The sequence below is a fragment of the Arachis ipaensis genome, chromosome B10 (genome assembly GCF_059453495.1).
Source record: "Arachis ipaensis isolate K30076 ecotype BB chromosome B10, ASM5945349v1, whole genome shotgun sequence".
Lineage (NCBI taxonomy): Eukaryota > Viridiplantae > Streptophyta > Magnoliopsida > Fabales > Fabaceae > Arachis > Arachis ipaensis.
The window spans coordinates 91,385,566-91,405,583 of NC_142435.1; the positions used below are offsets into that span (position 1 = coordinate 91,385,566).

Sequence of the window (20,018 nt, forward strand, 5' to 3'; positions counted from 1 at the left end):
GAACTCCAAATGGCGTGCTTCCAATTGAGTTGGAATGTAGATATCCAGGGCTTTCCAGAAATATATAATAGTCCATACTTTGAATAAGTATTAATGACGTAAACCGGCATTCAACGCCAGTTCCATGCTGCAGTCTGGCGTCCAGCGCCAGAAACAAGTTGCAAAGTGGAGTTCAACGCCAGAAACACGTTACAAACTGGCGTTCAACTCCATGAATGACCTCTCCATGTATAAAATTCAAGCTCAGCCCAAGCACACACCAAGTGGGCCCCAGAAGTGGATTTCTACATCATTTACTCAATTTTGTAAACCCTAGTAACTAGTTTAGTATAAATAGGACTTTTTACTATTGTATTTATATCTGAGAATCTTAGGATTTTTAGTTCATTTTGGATCATATTGATCATGTTTGGGGGCTGGCCATTCGGCCATGCCTGAACCTTTCACTTATGTATGTTTCAACGGTAGAGTTTCTGAACTCCATAGATTAAGGTGTGGAGCTCTGCTGTTCCTCATGATTTAATGCAAAGTACTACTGTTTTATATTCAAATCAACTTATTCCGCTTCTAAGATATCCATTCGCACCCAAGAACATGATGAATGTGATGATTATGTGACGCTCATCATCATTCTCACTTATGAACGCGTGCCTGACAAACACTTCCGTTCTACATGCAAACAATCTAGAATGAGTATCTCTTAGATATCTAATACAGAGGACCAAGTCCAAGATATTAGAATCTTTGTGGTATAAGTTAGAACCCATGGATGGCCATTTCTGAGATCCGAAAAGTCTAAACCTTGTCTGTGGTATTCCGAGTAGGATCTGGGAAGGGATGGCTGTGATGAACTTCAAACTCGCGAGTGCTGGGCGTAGTGACAGACGCAAAAGGAGGGTGAATTCTATTCTAGTATGATCGAGAACCTCCAAATGATTAGCCGTGCTGTGACAGAGCATTTGGACCTTTTTCACAGAGAGGATGGGATGTAGCCATTGACAACGGTGATGCCCTATATAAAGCTTGCCATGAAAAGGAGTAGGAATGATTGGATGAAGACAGCAGGAAAGCAGAGGTTCAGAGGAATGAAAGCATCTCTATACGCTTATCTAAAATTCTCACCAATGAATTACATAAGTATTTCTATCTTTATTTTCTGTTTATTTATTATTATTATTCGAAACCTCCATAACCATTTGATATCCACCTGACTGAGATTTACAAGATGACCATAGCTTGCTTCATACCAACAATCTCCATGGGATCGACCCTTACTCACGTAAGGTTTTATTACTTGGACGACCCAGTGCACTTGCTGGTTAGTTGTATTGAAGTTGTGACAAATTATGAATTAATATTGGCGCACCATGTTTTTGGAGCCATTACCAGGGATCACAATTTCGTGCACCAGATGTACAAACGGAATAATCCGTAGGTGTGTGCCTAGAGAAGAAGCACAGAGGATCTTATGGCATTGCCATGGATCACAATATGGAGGCCATTTTGGAGGTGAGCAAACAGCCCCCAAGGTCCTCCAATGTGGTTTCTACTGGCCTACACTCTATAGGGATTCCCGAGTGTTTGTACGTAACTGTGACAGTTGCCAAAGAGCTGGTAATCTGCCTCATGGTTATGCCATGCCTCAACAGGGAATCTTGGAGATTGAGTTGTATGATGTATGGGGAATTGACTTCATGGGACCTTTCCCACCATCATACTCAAACACTTATATTCTGGTGGCAGTCGACTATGTATCAAAATGGGTAGAGGCCGTTGCCACACCCACCAATGATACTAAAATAGTGCTAAAGTTCCTCCAGAAACATATCTTCAGCAGGTTTGGTGTCCCTAGAGTACTAATCAGTGATGGGGGCACTCACTTCTGCAACAAACAACTTTACTCTGCCATGGTCCGGTATGGAATTCGCCACAAAGTGGCGACTCCATATCATCCACAGACAAATGGGCAAGCTGAAGTTTCTAACAGAGAACTAAAAAGAATCCTGTAACGGACTGTAAGTACCCGTAGAAAGGATTGGGCAAGAAGCTTGGATGATGCTCTGTGGGCTTACAGAACAGCATTCAAGACTCCTATAGGGACCTCTCCATACCAGCTTGTGTATGGTAAGGCCTATCATCTGCCCGTGGAACTGGAACATAAGGCCTACTGGGCAACTAGATTCCTAAACTTTGATGCCAAATTAGCTGGAGAAAAAATATTGCTCCAGCTGAATGAGCTAGAGGAATTTAGACTCATTGCTTTCGAAAATGCCAAGCTTTACAAAGAGAAAGCAAAAAGATGGCATGACAGAAAGCTGTCATCTAGAGTCTTTGAACCAGGACAGAAAGTTATGTTGTTTAACTCTAGGCTCAGGCTATTCCCCCGGAAACTGAAATCCCAGTGGAGGGGACCATATGTGATTACAAGTGTGTCACCATATGGCTGTGTGGAGCTTCAAGACATTGATTCTGATAAGAAGTTCATTGTTAATGGACAGAGAATCAAGCATTATCTTGAAGGCAATATTGAGCAAGAGTGCTCAAGGCTGAGGCTAGATTAAAAGCTCAACAAGGTCCAGCTAAAGACATTAAAGAAGCGCTTGTTGGGAGGCAACCCAATGTTATTTAATTATATCTATTTATTTTCCATTGCTATTTTATGTTTTCTTTAGGTTGATGATCATGTGAAGTCACAAAAACTACTAAAAAATCAAAAACAGAATCAAAAATAGCAGAAGAAACAGCACACCCTGGAGGACGAGCACTCTGGCATTTAAACGCCAGAAACAAGCATCTGTCTGGCGTTTAACACCAGAAACAAGCACCAAGCTGGCGTTTAATGCCAGAAAAAAGCATCAACCTGGCGTTAAACGCCAGAAACAGGCTACATTTGGGCGTTTAACGCCAAAAACAAGCAGCAAGCTGGCGTTTAACACCAGAAATGCATGCTAAGGGCATTTTACACGCCTAATTGGAGCAGGGATATTATGTCCTTGACCCCACTGGATCTGTGGACCCCACAGGATCCCCACCTACTCCACTTCTTCTTCTCTACTCTTCCCACCTTTTCATAACACTCTTCCCCAAAAATAATTCACACATCTCCATCTCCTCTATTTTCTTCTTTTTCCATTCACTTCTTTCTTCTTTTGCTCGAGGACGAGAAAACCTTTTAAGTTTGGTGTGGTAAAAGCATTGCTTTTTGTTTTTCTATAACCATTTATGGCACCTAAGGCTAGAGAAACCTCTAGAAAGAGGAAAAGGAAGACAAAAGCTTCCACCTCCGAGTCATGGGAGATGGAAAGATTCATCTCAAGGATCCATAGCTCAGTAGTAAAGCATTTGACTGCACAACAAGAGAGTCCACTCATGGACATCAACAAGAGCATGAGGAATTCCCTCACCAAGAAATCCCTGAGATGCCTCAAGGGATACATTTTCCTCCACACAACTATTGGGAGCAACTAAGGATAGGAGCACCAAAATCACTAGGGATGAAGCAACAAAGGTAAGGAATAGACATAGAGGAGCTCAAGAGCACCATTTGTTCTTCAAGAAGAGGAAGACGCCAACCTTACTAAGGTGGACCCGTTCCTTAATCTCTTTGTCTATTTATTTTTCTCTGTTTCTTATTTACTATGCTTTATGTTTATGTTTGTGTCTTTTTACATGATCATTAGTATTTAAGTGTCTATGTCTTAAAGTTATGAATGTCCTATGAATCCATCACCTTTCTTAAATGAAAAAATGTTTTCTGAAAAAGAAAAAGAAGTACATGAATTTTGAATTTTAAAATAGTTTAATTATTTTGATATGGTGGCAATACTTTTTGTTTTCTGAATGAATGCTTGAACAGTGCATATGTCTTCTGAATTTGTTGTTTATGAAAAAATTGTTGGCTCTTAAAAGAATGATGAAAAAGGAGAAATGTTATTTGATAATCTGAAAAATCATAAAAATGATTCTTGAAGCAAGAAAAAGCAGTGAAGAACAAAGCTTGCAGAAAAAAAATGCGAAAATAAAAAAGAAAAAAAGAGAGTAAGAAAAAGAAAAAGTAAGCAGAAAAAGCCAAAAGGTCTTTAAACCAAAAGGCAAGAGCAAAAAGCCAATAGCCCTTAAAACCAAAAGGCAAGGGTAATAAAAAGGATCCAAGGCTTTGAGCATCAGTGGATAGGAGGGCCTAAAGGAATAAAATCCTGGCCTAAGCGCCTAATGTGCTTGTGGCGTGAAGGTGTCAAGTGAAAACTTGAGACTGAGCAGTTAAAGTTGAGGTCCAAAGAAAAAACAGAGTGTGCTTAAGAATCCTGGACACCTCTAATTGGGGGCTTTAGCAAAGCTGAGTCACAATCTGAAAAGGTTCACCAAGTTATGTGTCTGTGGCATGTATGTATCCGGTGGTAATACTGGAAAACAGAGTGCTTAGGGCCACGGCCAAGACTCTTAAAGTAGCTGTGTTCAAGAATTAACATACTGAACAAGGAGAATCAATAACACTATCTGAATTCTGAGTTTCTATAGATACCAATCATGTTTTTGGAAGCCAAAACTGTTTAGAAGCAAAAAGCTAATAGCCCCGCTCATCTAATTAAGACTGATCTTCATAGATGTTTTTGGAATTCATTGTATATTCTCTTCTTTTTATCCTACTTTGTTTTTAGTTGCTTGGGGACAAGCATCAATTTAAGTTTGGTGTTGTGATGAACGGATAATTTATACGCTTTTTGGCATTGTTTTTAGGTAGTTTTTAATATGTTTTAGTCATTTTTATTATATTTTTTATTTGTTTTTAAATAAAAATCACATTTCTGGACTTTACTAGGAGTTTGTGTGTTTTTTTGTGATTTCAGGTAATTTCTTGCTGAAATTGAGGGAGCTGAGCAAAAATCTTATTCAAGCTGAAAAAGGACTGCTGATGTTGTTGGATTCTGACCTCCCTGCACTCAAAATGGATTTTCTGGAGCGACAGAAGTCCAAATGGCATGCTCTCAACTACTTTGGAAAGTAGACATCCAGGGCTTTCCAGCAATATATAATAGTCCATACTTTGCTCAAGGATAAATGACGTAAATGGGCGTTCAACGCAAGTTTTATGCTGCCTTCTGGCGTTAAACGCCAGAAACAGGTTACAAGTTGGAGTTAAACGCCCAAAACAGGTGACAACCTGGCGTTTAACTCCAAAAACAGCCTAGGTACGTGTAAAGCTCAAGTCTCAGCCCCAGCACACACCAAGCTGGCCCCAGAAGTGGATTTCTGCACTATCTATCATAGCTTATTCATTTTCTGTAAACCTAGGTTACTAGATTAGTATTTAAACAACTTTTAGAGATTTATTTTGTACCTCATGACATTTTAGATCTGAACTTTGTACTCTTTGACGGCATGAGTCTCTAAACTCTATTGTTGGGGGTAAGGAGCTCTGCTGTGTCTCGATGAATTAATGCAATTATTTCTGTTTTCTATTCAAACACGCTTGTTTCCATCTAAGATGTTCATTCGCACTTCAATATGATGGATGTGATGACCCGTGACACTCATCACCATCCTCAACCTATGAACGTGTGCCTGACAACCACCTCCGTTCTACCTTCGATCGAATGAGTATCTCTTGGATTCCTTAATCAGAATCTTCGTGGTATAAGCTAGAATCATTGGCAGCATTCTTGAGAATCCGGAAAGTCTAAACCTTGTCTGTGGTTTCGAGTAGGATTCAAGGATTGAATGACTGTGACGAGCTTCAAACTCACAAGGGTTGGGCATAGTGACAGACGCAAAAGGATCAATGGATCCTATTCCAGCATGAGTGAGAACCGACAAATGATTAGCCGTGCGGTGACAGCGTACCTGGACCATTTTCACTGAGAGGATGGATGGTAGCCATTGACAACGGTGATCCACCAATACACAGCTTGCAATAGGAGGAACCTTGCGTGCGTGAAGAAGAAGACAGGGGAAAAGCAGAGATTCAGAAGACAAAGCATCTCCAAAACTCCAACATATTCTCCATTACTGCATAACAAGTATTTAATTCATGCTCTTTTATTTTTCACAATCCAAACTGATAATTATAATTGATATCCTGACTAAGAATTACAAGATAACCATAGATTGCTTCAAGCCAACAATCTCTGTGGGATTCGACCCTTACTCACGTAAGGTATTACTTGGACGACCCAGTGCACTTGCTGGTTAGTTGTGTAGAGTTGTGAAAAGTGTGAATCACAATTTCGTGCACCAGCCATTTACAACAAGCAAAACTCTACAAAGCTACAGAGTCTAACATGGATCATAATAATCATGCTGTTAATTCCAATGTGGCAAATCCAGTTGGGAATGAGCAACCTAGAAGAGTGCTTGGCTCTTACACTGCTCCTAATGCAGATCTTTATGGCAAAAGTATTGTGGTGCCTCCTATAGATGCAAACAATTTTGAACTGAAGCCTCAACTTGTCACTCTTGTACAATAAAATTGTCAGTATCATGGACTTCCTCAGGAAGATCCAAATCATTTTATTTATGATTTTCTACAGATTTGTGATACTGTGAAGATGAATAGAGTGATTCCTGAGGTGTACAAACTCATGCTCTTCCCATTTGCTGTGAGGGATAGAGTAAAGTTGTGGTTAGATTCTCAACCCAAGGAGAGTCTGGATACTTGGGATAAGGTTGTCACCAGATTTATGACTAAATTTTTCCCACCTCAAAAGCTGACTAAGCTAAGGGTGGAGGTTCAGAGTTTCAGACAGAAAGATGGTGAGACCCTTTATGAAGCTTGGGAGAGATTCAAGCTACTGACTAGGCAATGCCCTTTGGACATGTTCTCTAGATGGACTCAACTGGATATCTTTTATGAGGGCTTATGTGAAATGTCCAAGATGCGCTTGGATATTTCTGCAGGTGGTTCTTTGCACATGAAGAAGACACCAGAGGAGACTATTGAGCTTATTGAGCTGGTTGCTAACAACCAATACTTATATTCCTCCAACAGGAATCATTTGCACTCTGAGACCTCTCAGAAGAGAGGCGTTTTGGAAGTGGAAGTTGTTGATGCTCTTCTTGCTTAGAACAAGCTTTTATCTCAGCAAATAAATCTGATTACTCAACGGTTGAGTGGAATGCAAGTTACAGCGGTCAACACTCAGAATGCACCTTAAGAGGTCCCTTATGACATGACAGTTAATTTTATGCCAAATGAGAATTATAATTATGCTCAATTTTCTTCTGAATAGGTCAATTACATGGGGAGTGCTCCTAGAAATCCCAATAATGATCCCTATTTTAAGACCAACAATCAGGGGTGGAGAAATCACCCAAATTTTGGGTGTAGAGAGCAACCTCAGAGGCCACAGAATTTTAATAATAATTCTCATGGTGGTTTTCAATAGAAAAATTTTAATAACCACCAGTTTCAGTCATCTCAGCAAGCAACTTCTCATCCCCAGCAAAACAATGATTTGGAAGCAATATTGGCAAGTTTTAGACCTACAACATCGGGTTTTCTACCAGTAAAGAAATTAATAAACACGATTGCATTTTAGATATAGTTTCTAAACCGGCAAAAATCCCTTCGTACAAACGTGTTGGGTGTCACAAGTAACAAACCCCTTTAAAAATTGTTAACCGAGTATTCAAACCTCGGGTCATCTTCTCAAGGAACTACGAGGAAGTATGTTCTTACTATTGGCTATAAAGGTTGTAATCGGGGTTTAGAAGGTGAGAAGCAAGTAATTTAAATGACGAGTGAATTAAATGGCAAGTAAAAATAAATAATAACTGTAAAACAACTTTTGGCAAGATAAGGGAAGTTAGAAGTCCAACTTGGTTATCCTTCTCAACAATAATGAAAGTTGTATCTTAATTCTACTTGGTCAACCTTTACAAAAGCAAAGGAAAGTTAAGGGACTAATTAAATTGAGCTTTGAATCCTAATTATTTCCTAAGAAAAGGTTGGGATTAATTAAGTTCAACTCAATTAGCAAAGTAACGATTATCAATTATGTTGAGTTTAATAACTATTGAGTTACTGAATTCTTAACCAAAACCAAAAGGGGAAAAAGTAAATTGCTAAAACAATAAAAGTGTCCTTAGATGGGAAGCAATGGCAACTTAAATCAAAGAGAATAATCATAAACTGAAAATACCTCAAATTGTCATTAATTCAATTAAGAATCTGTAACATGGAATAATTCGTAAATTATAATAATCAATTCAAATGTTGGAATAAATAAATAAAAGTAAAACTAAAAGAACATTAAACCTGGGATCCAGAGTTACTCTTAAAACAAGAAGAAGTCCTAAATCCTAAAAAAGAGAGAGAGAAGATCTCCCTCTCAACTAAATCTAAATCATTGAAAGGTGAAAATATGCGAGCTCTCTTGAATGGAAGCATTCCCACACTTTATAACCTCTGGTCTATGCTGTCTGTACTTGGATCTGGGCCAAAAAGGGCTTCAGAATTCGCTGGGGGCGTATTCTATAATTTCTGGTGCGTGGCCTCTGTCACGCATCCGCGTGGATCACGCGGTCGCGTCATTCGGAGCTTTTCCTTGCCACGCGGTCGCGTCAGTCATGCGACCACGTCATGTGTATTCTGCTTGAGGCGCGCGGTCGCGTCAGTCATGCGGCCGCGTCGCTACTGATTCGTGCTTGGCACGCGATCGCGTCATCCATGCGATCGCGTGGATACCAGTTTCCTTAAAGCTCCGTTTTGCTTCTTCCTTCCATTCTAGTATGTTTCCTTTTTCATCCTTTAAGTCATTCTGCCTTAGAAAATCTGAAACTACTCAACACACTAATCACGGCATCGAATGGAAATAAAGGTAATTAAAATAATTAATTTTTAAAGCTTAGAAAACATGTTTTTCATTATATGACATAATAAGGAAGGGAAAGTAAAACTATGCAATTAATGTGAATAAGTAGGTGAAGAGTTGAATAAATCACTCTAATTAAGCACAAAAGAACTCATGAAATATGGGTTTATCAACCTCCCCACACTTAAACACTAGCATGTCCTCATGCTAAATCCAAGGTAAATAATTAAGGTTAAAGTGTTGGAATGTTATGAAATGCAACCTATGCTAAATGCATCTACCTAATGAGTCATGCAATTCTAATTCATCCACTCATATATAAAGTTTACATGTAGCTAAGTTAATTCACATTCTCAAGGAGTTGTGTGTATATATATAGCCAACCCTTAAATAATAAAGCACTTTAGCAAATGAGATGGGAAAGAAAACATTGTACAAACTTGTAAAACAATTTGTAAATTTTGAGCACAGATATATGTTGATGAGTTATTGAACCCTCACTGGATTTTGTGTTTACTCTCTAGTCACTCAGTGTTTATTGGGTTTATTCACTCTATTTTTCTTTTTATTCTTAATTTCTACAGCTTTCTTTTTCATCTAACCAATCAACAATTATAGAATATAGTCATACCAAAAAGTCCTGAGGTCTTAATTAAGGTTGTAATGTGGTCAAAGTAAAGGTAAGGATTTATGTATAGGGTCAAGTGAGCTAATAAGTGAATCCTTAATTAGACTAAGATCTCACCTCACATACATATTCAGCAAGATAAAATTTCTTTACCTATTTTCCCATAATTTCCCCCTTATTGTTACATGCTCATGTTTCACTTTTTGTCATTTTTTTTATCCCATGTGCATTGTTTTTATTTTGCATTGGGGAATTTCTTTTGTATCCCCTTTTATTTAAATGCTGAAAAAAATTTAACTTTTTTTTTTAATGCACATGATAATTGAATCATTTTGAATTTCTTATGAGCATGCTTCCCAAATTTTATTTTATTCCCTTTTTCTTCTCTACCTTTTGTTTCTATCATCCATGTTCCCAAAAGGTTTCCCACTTTTAACTCTATTTATAATTTTCTATCTTAAGCTAACTAAGGATTCACTTGGAATTTTCCTTTGTTTTTCTGCTTAAGGCTAGTAATTTGGCTAAATAGAATAAAGGGGTTTTGAAAGGCTCAAGGGGACTAACAAGGGTAATGTAAAAGGTAGGCTAATTTGGGGTGAGTGAGCTAAAATTAAATGATGGCCTCAATCATTCTCTTGGTATGTATCTATCCTATATTCTATAATTGGACATATAGATTAAAGCAAAGTAAAGAACATCAGAATAAAAAGAAATGTGACACACAGAAATGAAATTATGGTTTGAATGCAACCATACAATTTAAGCTCAAGACTCACAGGCTGTGTGTTCTCTAACTCAAGCATCATATATCATTTATATATTGTATGCAGGTTTAGTTAAAAATTCCCATTATTCTCTTGAAAAAAATTATTTAGGGTAGCTTTTAAAGTTTTAATGTTCCTCCTTGATGAAATTTTGTCAACTAACATGTAATGCTATATATACAAGGTGTGGGTTATTTTGATTCTGTTAAAGTTTCTAGTTTACTTCCTTTTTATATTTTTCTATTTAAACTATACTATCTTATGCTAAAAAGGGTAAACTATACTAATTAATCCACTAATAAATCAGAATTGTAAACTAAACTAAATAACTAAACTAAACTAAGTAACTAAAATATGAACAAAAAAATGCAAAATGCAGAAAATAGAGTAAAATACACAAGTAGCAATGTATAAGTACTCAGAAAATAACAATAAAAGAAAGAGAGAAAAAATACAGAAAAAATATCCAAACTAAAAGAAAAAGTATGTAGTAGTTCACCAAAATAAACGCCAGAGATGGCGACCTCCCCACACTTAAAACGAAGCATTGTCCTCGATGCTCAATCAAGCCTGGTGTGAAGGAGTGTCATCAATGGTAGGGATGGTAGCTGGGGTCTCCGTGGCGGTGGTGGGCTAAGTGTCTGGCTGCTGTGGAGGTGGGACGGACTGGAGCGGGATCTCCGGATCAGCAGCCTCTATCTGGGGCATAACCTCCTGATGCGAGGCAGCCTGCTCTGTGGTTGCCTGCTGATGAGGCTCCGCTTGGGAATGAGGCTTCTCCTCGTGCTCATCCTCCTCCTCGTGCTCATCCTCTGATGGCTCTGAAGGGGTGTCGGGCTCGGAGGGGACGTCGGCGCCCTGTCTGATCATCAGCTTCAGATGGGAATAGCGTCGCCTGCTGCGGCGCTCTAATTTCTCATATCGGCGCCTGTTACGGCGCTCCATCTGATCAAGCTGGCGGAATAGACGGTACACAAGGCGATAGACTGGCTCAGAGGCGGGTGGAGGTGCAGTGGTGGCAGCAGGGGCAGCTGGGACAGCTGTGGATAAAGAGGGTCCAGCAGACGGAGGGGCTGTCTCATCAGTAGTAGTGACAGGTGGTGGTCTGTAGCCCAAAGCAAGGAAGTTCCTGCTGTGTGGGATGATCTTCCTGCAGTCCGCTGCTGGGGGTCTCTCATCGGCATCCTCCCAAGGCACATCAGCCTGACGGCCTAGCCGTGTAACCAGGTAAGGAAAGGGGAGAGTGCCTCGTACGTGGGCCCTGGCCATATAATGCCGGATAAAATGAGGTAAGTATATGTCCTTACCCTCCAGCACACACCAAAGGAGGGTGATCATGGTAGCCGGGATCTCCATCTCGTGAGTACTCAGCATCACAAAATTACTCAAGATCTGATGCCATAGCCGAGCCTCATCGTTCAAGTACACTCTCTTGATACCTCTAGGCATAGTGGTGTTTTGACCCATCTCCCAAGGAACAGCAGGGTCGAGAGCTATCCGTGCCTTTACGGCATCCCAGTCAAACTGCATCTGGCCCATGTCCTCCTCAGCCTGTGCAAAATCATCTGGCTGATCGGACTTGGCTGGGAGTTGGAGAATGGTCTCTATGGCCTCCTCAGTGACCAGAATTTGCTTTCCCCTCAGGTTCACTGCATTAAGGGTAGTAAGGTAGTAGATGCAATAGAATTCCCGGAACCAAGATGCATTGACCTTTGTCAGTGGTCACTCCAGAAAGAACCAGCCCCTTTGCTTGATTTGCTTAATAGTGTACTGCTGGAGGGCCTCTGGAATCTTCAAGGTACGTTCCAGGTATAGGTTTCTGGAGTTCGCAAAAGCCGGGTACTTCAGTTCACAGTACCGGTTTGCAAATTTTATAGGATCATCCGCAGGAAGCAGCTGGTTGGCTTTCTCCTGTGGTGTGAAGTTCTTCTCCCGCCATTAGGTATTGTGCATTAGAGAAATGATGGACTGGGAGGAATCTCCTCTCTTGCACTTGCCAGTAGCCTTACCTTTGCCTTTCCTTTGTGAGGCAAACATCCTGAAAAATAGAAAATCAGGAATGGATAAAAAAAATAGGAAAGCAAATAGGCAATTAAACAAAGGAAACTCAAAGCGGTAAGGGAGAAATAGAATAAGGAAAATGAGTAATTGAATTGTGATTCAATGAATGTTAAATGGAAAGAAAATAAGCAATATGCCATGGTTAGAAAGTTAGAGGAAAGTGAAAATAATTAGAAAAAAGACCAAAAGGGAGTAGTATGGTTAGGATTTGAAAAAGAAATTAGTAAATTAAAAACAGTGAGTTAGTAAAGTGCGGGTTAAAGTAAGTGGCATAGAGAAAAAACCATATAACAAGGATTCATAGGTAAGAATAGAAGTACTCATAATTGAACAAGCAGTTTATGAACCAGGAAATAAAAAAGGGTGAGAAGGTCTGCCATAGCATTCATGTAATAGTTTGGGTAAAGCAGAGTAAAACAGATTTCAGAAATGCCAAACCAAAACATGAATGAAAACAAATTTAAAAAAAATTGGGCAGCATTCCGGCTAAAATTGGATTGTCCCGGAAAATAAACAGCAATTTAATCAGTTCATATGAATTAAAAAAAATCAAGCTGCATGTACATAAATATAAAATAAACATAAAAAACTCAATGTAAACAGCAGCAACATACAAGAAAGCAGCATATGAATAATGATTATAGTAGCAACAGAATTGCACATAGGATAAAACAGAAGTAAGAACAGTGCAAGTAAACAGACCTAGATCCACTAACCACAGCCTAAGCTACCTAACAACCTAAAAATCCACTACAACATGCAAGTCTAACTATCCTAATTATGAACATAAACGGAATAAAAAAATACAAAAAAGTTACGAACAGATAAAAAAATGGTTGCATGTTGCGGAACCTGGTAAGCAGAAGGGGTGGAACAGGGAAGAAGGTGGCTGCGGCGGCGTCCGGCGCGGTGGTGGTGCACGGCGACGCGGTGGTGGCAGCGGAGGGGGTTGGTGTCGGAGAAAGGGTTTAGGTGGTGGGTGGTGGTTGGAGGGAGAGGATAGAGGTGGGAGGTTGTGGTTGGGGTTGCTGGCTGAAGGGGTGGGCGTGGTGGATGGCCGACGGTGGTAGGCGGTTGTGGCAGCGAGCAGCGGTGGAAAGGGGAGGAGAGAGGAAGAAGGAAGCAGAGAGAAGGGGAGGGGGTGGTACGGCGGCGGCGGCGGGTCGGCGGCGGCGTCTGGGTGATGGTGTGGTGGCGGCTAGAAGGTGGTGGGTGGTGGTTGGAGGGAGAGGAGGCAGAGAAGGGGAAGAGGGTTGGGGGTGAGGGTTGCGCGACTGATAGGGTTCGCGGGCTGGGGGGTTAAATGACGAGTGAATTAAATGGCAAGTAAAAATAAATAATAACTGTAAAACAACTTTTGGCAAGATAAGGGAAGTTAGAAGTCCAACTTAGTTATCCTTCTCAACAATAATGAAAATTGTATCTTAATTCCACTTGGTCAACCTTTACTAAAGCAAAGGAAAGTTAAGGGACTAATTAAATTGAGCTTTGAATCCTAATTATTTCCTAAGAAAAGGTTGGGATTAATTAAGTTCAACTCAATTAGCAAAGTAACGATTATCAATTATGTTGAGTTTAATAACTGTTGAGTTACTGAATTCTTAACCAAAACTAAAAGGAGAAAAAGTAAATTGCTAAAACAATAAAAGTGTCGTTAGATGGGAAGCAATGGCAACTTAAATCAAAGAGCATAATCATAAACTGAAAATACCTCAATTTGTCATTAATTCAATTAGAAATCTGTAACATGGAATAATTCGTAAATTATAATAATCAATTCAAATGTTGGAATAAATAAATAAAAGTAAAACTAAAAGAACATTAAACCTGGGATCCAGAGTTACTCTAAAACCAAGAAGTAGTCCTAAATCCTAAAAAAGAGAGAGAGAAGATCTCCCTCTCAACTAAATCTAAATCATTGATAGGTGAATATATGCGAGCTCTCTTGAACGGAAGTATTCCCACACTTTATAACCTCTGGTCTATGCTGTCTGTGCTTGGATCTGGGCCAAAAAGGGCTTCAGAATTCGCTGGGGGCGTATTTTGTAATTTCTGGTGCGTGGTCTCTATCACGCGTCCGCGTGGGTCACGCAGTCGCGTCATTCGGAGCTTTTCCTTGCCACGCTGTCGCGTCAGTCATGCGACCGCATCATGTGTATTCTGCTTGAGGCGCGCGGTCGCGTCAGTCATGCGGCCGCGTCGCTGCTGATTCGTGCTTGGCACGCGATCGCGTCATCCATGCGATCGCATGGATACTAGTTTCCTTAAAGCTCCGTTTTGCTTCTTCCTTCCATTCTAGTATGTTTCCTTTTTCATCCTTTAAGTCATTCTGCCTTAGAAAATCTGAAACTACTCAACACACTAATCACGGCATTGAATGGAAATAAAGGTAATTAAAATAATTAATTTTTAAAGCTTAGAAAACATGTTTTTCATTATATGACATAATAAGGAAGGGAAAGTAAAACTATGCAATTAATGTGAATAAGTAGGTGAAGAGTTGAATAAATCACTCTAATTAAGCACAAAAGAACTCATGAAATATGGGTTTATCAGCTATCATCTTGATCAGTGGACAGGTGGCAAGTACGGAAGCACAAGTTAATGGGGAGCCAGTTGAAAAGGAAGCTCCAGACGAGAAGAAGGGAGAAGTAGAGCACGTCCCTCCAAAGCGTGCGGACAACCCATTGCCGGAGTCTCTTGACACTTATCCTACATTGCCAAAGGCTCCTAAGTACAAGCCTAAAATGCCATATCCTTAGAGACTTCAAAAGGAGACCAAGGACAAGCAGTTTTCAAAGTTCTTAGAAGTCTTTAGAAAGTTGCAAATCAATATTCCTTTTGTTGAAGTTTTGGAGCAAATGCCTCTCTATGTCAAATTCATGAAGGAGTTGTTGTCAAAGAAGAAACCTTTAAAGGGAGATGAGACAGTGGTCCTAACTAAGGAATGTAGTGCCATCATTTAGAATAACTTGCCAAGGAAGATGCCAGATCTAGGGAGCTTTCAAATTCCATGCACCATTGGAAGCACAACCTTTGAGAAAGCATTATGTGATCTGGGAGCAAGCATCAATTTAATGCCCTTGTATGTGATGAAGAAGCTGCAAATCCAAGAGGCATAACCCACAAAGATAGCATTACAGATGGCAGACAAATCTCTAAAGCTTGCATATGGACTAGTGGAGAATATCTTGGGCAAAGTGGGTAAGTTCTTCCTCCCAGCAGATTTTGTGATTCTTGACACAGGGGAGGATGAGAATGCCTCTATAATTCTAGGAAGACCCTTCCTAGCCACTGGGAGAGCTCTAATTGATATAGAAGTGAGTGAATTAGTGCTTAGAGTGTATAATGAGCAACTAGTCTTTCACATCTTCAAAGATATACATTCAGCAGGTGAAGAAGAGAGGTGCATGCAGACTGAGCTTATTGATCCAAACTTTCAAGAACCCCCTGATAATGCACATCAGAAATTGCAGCTCAAACCTCCTTTAGGGACAACCAATAAAATTCCTCCTGACATCAAACCTAAGTTTGGTGTTGGGAATGCATCATCCGACAGGGCGGAGATTCCTAAAAAGAAGAAAGTATATAGGGAATGGAGAAACAAAAAGATTCCCACTGAAGACTTCTCCCCAGGAATGAATGTGGTGTTGACTAGCAATCCAGTGTTCACTTATATAGTAAACAGAATCCTCTCTCTGGAGCATATTGAACTACTTTACGAGGACACAGGGAGAAGATTCACAGTGAGGGGAGAAGAGCTAAGCCCCTATGATCCTCCTCCTTAGAGGAGCTGACCGTCAAGCTAGTGATGGTAAAGAAGCGCTTGTCAGGAGACAACCCAATAATTTTGTATCCTTAGCTATTTTTCCGTTGCGTTAATTATCTTATTTGTTTGATTTTTATTGAGTTTTTATTGTTTTCCTTTGTTTTACGTATGCTTAATCATGCAAATTTTTTAGAACAGGTACAAGAGCAATTAAGAAGAATTTTTGACACCCTGTTTTCAGCTTTTCTTTGCTTGAGGACAAGCAAGCTTTTAATAGCACCAAAGGCTTTGAGCACCACTGTCTAGGAGTAACTAAAAGAAAAATCAGAACTTAAAGCGAGTTCCCCAGTCAAGTGCTTGTGGTGTTTTTGTGTCAAGTGAAGCTTGAGACAAAATATTTAAAGTCACGGCTAGACTCAAGGTGCAAAGCACCAATTCGTTAAGAAGTAAAGGATGCATGCTGTGTTCAAGGATTAAACTGGAGTACAAAGAGCAGAGAATTGATAATATGATCTGGATTCTAATTACGAATGATAATGACATTCCTCTGATTCAAAGGAGAGTGAGATGGCAAAACTTGTTCAAAGGAGAATTAAATTATCTTATTCAAAGGAGTCAAGAAAAGAAACAAATGAGCTTGATGAAGTCCTCTAATTAAATGCTTGTGGTGCTTATGTATCAAGTGGTAATACTTGAAAATAAAGCATTTAGAGTTGTAGCTTTGTTATCAACTCACGGGGAAAAGCACCCAAAAGGAGAAGCTAATAAGAAAATAAAAAGCTTGTTTCAAGGAAGAAATATATGGAAAAGATTTCATAAAATGAGCTAGATAGAAGCATCAATCATTTACATTTCTTTTGTGATTGTAGCATGCTTAGAAAACTAGCCTACCATGAACATTGAGTTGCTATTTTTCTTACCTTGGATTGTCAATCTTTATTGCATGATTCTTTTCTTGCTTGGGGACAAGCAAGGTTTAAGTTTGGTGTTGTGATGATATGTCATCATCTCATGTTTTTCTATGCTTTTTCGTACAAGAAATTAATAATTAGTGCTTATATTGCATTCTTTTGTGCTTAAATGGTATATTTCCTTGATCTTTTGATTTTATAAATTTTGTAGGAAATAAGAAGAAAAAGAAGCAAAAGAGCACAAAATAAGCTAAAAAGAAGAAAAGAGGAATTTTGGGCACGCTTTGAAGATTGAGCACGTTTTGGAATTTTAGGCCACGCTTTTAAAGCGTGGCCCATGACCATAAAGCCGTGGCATTTAGTTAATGCCTTATGAATGCATTACCATTGATAAATTAAAGCATGCATGCATTTAATCATTAATGGCATCATGAACCATGCATTGTTAAAGCATTTGCATTACTAATAAAATGAATGAATCCAATGCTACGTACTTGGGATTATCATGAATTAATAAAGCCAATGAAATGTATGCATGAAGCATTTAATTATTAATGCCAATGAAATGAGTGAATGAACGCTAATGTTAGCTAAATGGAATTAATAATTAAATAAAATGAAAGCTTGCAATTGGCTTCAGCGTTCATCAAAGCTCTATGCATTATTAAAATAAATCAAATCATGCATACATTAAAGCTAAGCCAATGAAAGCAAAGGCAGCAAGCATTCATGAAGGCATGTAAAGTTATTTGAGTTAACGGAGCGCTCATACAAGGAACTAAAGAAACAAAGCAAAGAAACATAGCGCTCGGTTAAATTAGTTAACCTTTTCGGGCTTCCACCAAAAGAAATTCAAGGTGCAACATTTGGTAGAGGCTTCACCAAGTTTCGAACCAAGCACTTGAGGGACAAGGGAAGCACTACTACAAGGCTTGGGCAAAGAAAAATAAGCCAAAATGGCTAAGCAAGGAGTCGAACAAGGGAGTTCCATGAAGAGCAAGGAGGAGGCGCTACAAGGAACGAAGGAAATTGGCACCGAATTGATACCCACCAAGATTCGAACTTGGAGCCTCACCTTGCAAGCAAAGAGATGCTACGCTCCTTCACTTAACTGAGCGCTACCTTTATGTGTTGCCAAGGAAATGAGCACCAATTTGGCAAGGCCAAGGCTCGAAAGGGAGCCTCATTCCTGCACAAGGGAACGCTGCGCTCTCTCTTTCAACCGAGCGCTATGAAAGCACCAAAGGGAGCTTGTCACGAACCACAATTGAGCCAAGGAAACAAGCATTGATGCTCGATTGCCTTAGTTAACCGAGCATGGCCCTGGGAGGTGGCCTTGGTTCAATTTCAACTAAAAACCAATTGGTAGCCAATTCTTCACCAATTTGAAAAGGCCAAATCCAAATCAATCCACTCTTTTTCAAATCCAAAGTAAGCAAAGACCAATTGACATCACTCAAAGGCACAAGGATCAGTTTGACTAGGATTTTCATTTTGAATTTTAATTTGTTTTCAATTTCATTTTTATTTTCACTTTGTAAAGCCTATTGGTGCACGAAATTGTGATGTCCAGGTTCGAACAATCCCTGGTAATAGCTCCAAAGCTTGGTGCTCTGATCTTAATTCATAATTGTCACAACTTCGATACAACTAACCAGCAAGTGCACTGGGTCGTCCAAGTAATACCTTACGTGAGTAAGGGTCGAATCCCACGGAGATTGTTGGTATGAAGCAAGCTATGGTCACCTTGCAAATCTCAGTCAGGCGGATTTAAACATGATATTTTATTAGATTCAAATAAACAATAAAAGGGATAGAGATACTTATGTAAATCATTGGTAGGAATTTCAGATAAGCGAATGGAGATACTTTTCGTTCCTCTGAACCTCTGCTTTCCTGCTATCTTCATCCAATCAGTCTTACTCCTTTCCATGGCTGGCTTTATGTGATACATCACCACTGTCAACGGCTACTTTCGGTCATCTCACGGGAAAATGATCCAATGCCCTGTCACGGCACGGCTAATCGTCTGGAGGCATCACCCTTGTCAATGGCTTCATCTTATCCTCTCAGTGAATAATATGCTCACGCACCCTGTCACGGCACGGCTATTCATCTGTCGGTTCTCGATCATGCTGGAATAGGATTTACTATCCTTTTGCGTCTGTCACTAACGCCCTGCAATCGTGAGTTAGGAGCTCGTCACAGTCATTCAATCATTGAATCCTACTCGGAATACCACAGACAAGGTTTAGACCTTCCGGATTCTCTTGAATGCCGCCATCATTCTAGCTTACGCCACGAAGATTCTGGTTAGGAGATCTAAGAGATACTCATTCTAGCTTAATTCATGTAGAACGGAAGTGTTTGTCAGGCACGCGTTCATAGGGGAGATGATGATGAGCGTCACACATAATCATCACCTTCTTCACGTTCTTGGGTGCGAATGGATATCTTAGAAGCGAAATAAGATGAATTGAATAGAAAATAGTAGTACTTTGCATTAATCTTTGAGGAACAGCAGAGCTCCACACCTTAATCTATGGAGTGTAGAAACTCTATCGTTAAAAATACATAAGTGAAGGTCCAGGCATGGCCGAGATGGCCAGCCCCCTAAAACGTGATCAATAGTCTCCTAAGATGAATAATGGAATAAAACTGAGACCAAAGATGTCTAATACAATAGTAAAAGGTCCTATTTATAATAAACTAGCTACTAGGGTTTACATGAGTAAGTAATTGATGCATAAATCCACTTCCGGGGCCCACTTGGTGTGTGTTTGGGCTGAGCCTGAGTGTTGCACGTGCAGAGGCCATTTGTGGAGTTGAACGCCAGTTTCAGTGCCAGTTTGGGCGTTCAACTCTGGTTTTGGATTCTTTTCTGGCGCTGGACGCCAGATTTGGGCAGAAGGCTGGCGTTGAACGCCAGTTTACGTCGTCAATTCTTGGCCAAAGTATGGACTATTATATATTGCTGGAAAGCCCTGGATGTCTACTTTTCAACGCAATTGGAAGCGCGCCATTTCGAGTTCTGTAGCTCTAGAAAATCCACTTTGAGTGCAGGGAGGTCAGAAT

General features: G+C 39.8%; 1 pseudogene; it reads right to left on the reverse strand.

Moving 5' to 3' along the window:
• Positions 1–6,710: 6,710 nt before the first annotated feature.
• Positions 6,711–6,812, reverse strand: LOC148580847 (small nucleolar RNA R71; annotated as a pseudogene).
• Positions 6,813–20,018: the final 13,206 nt, after the last annotated feature.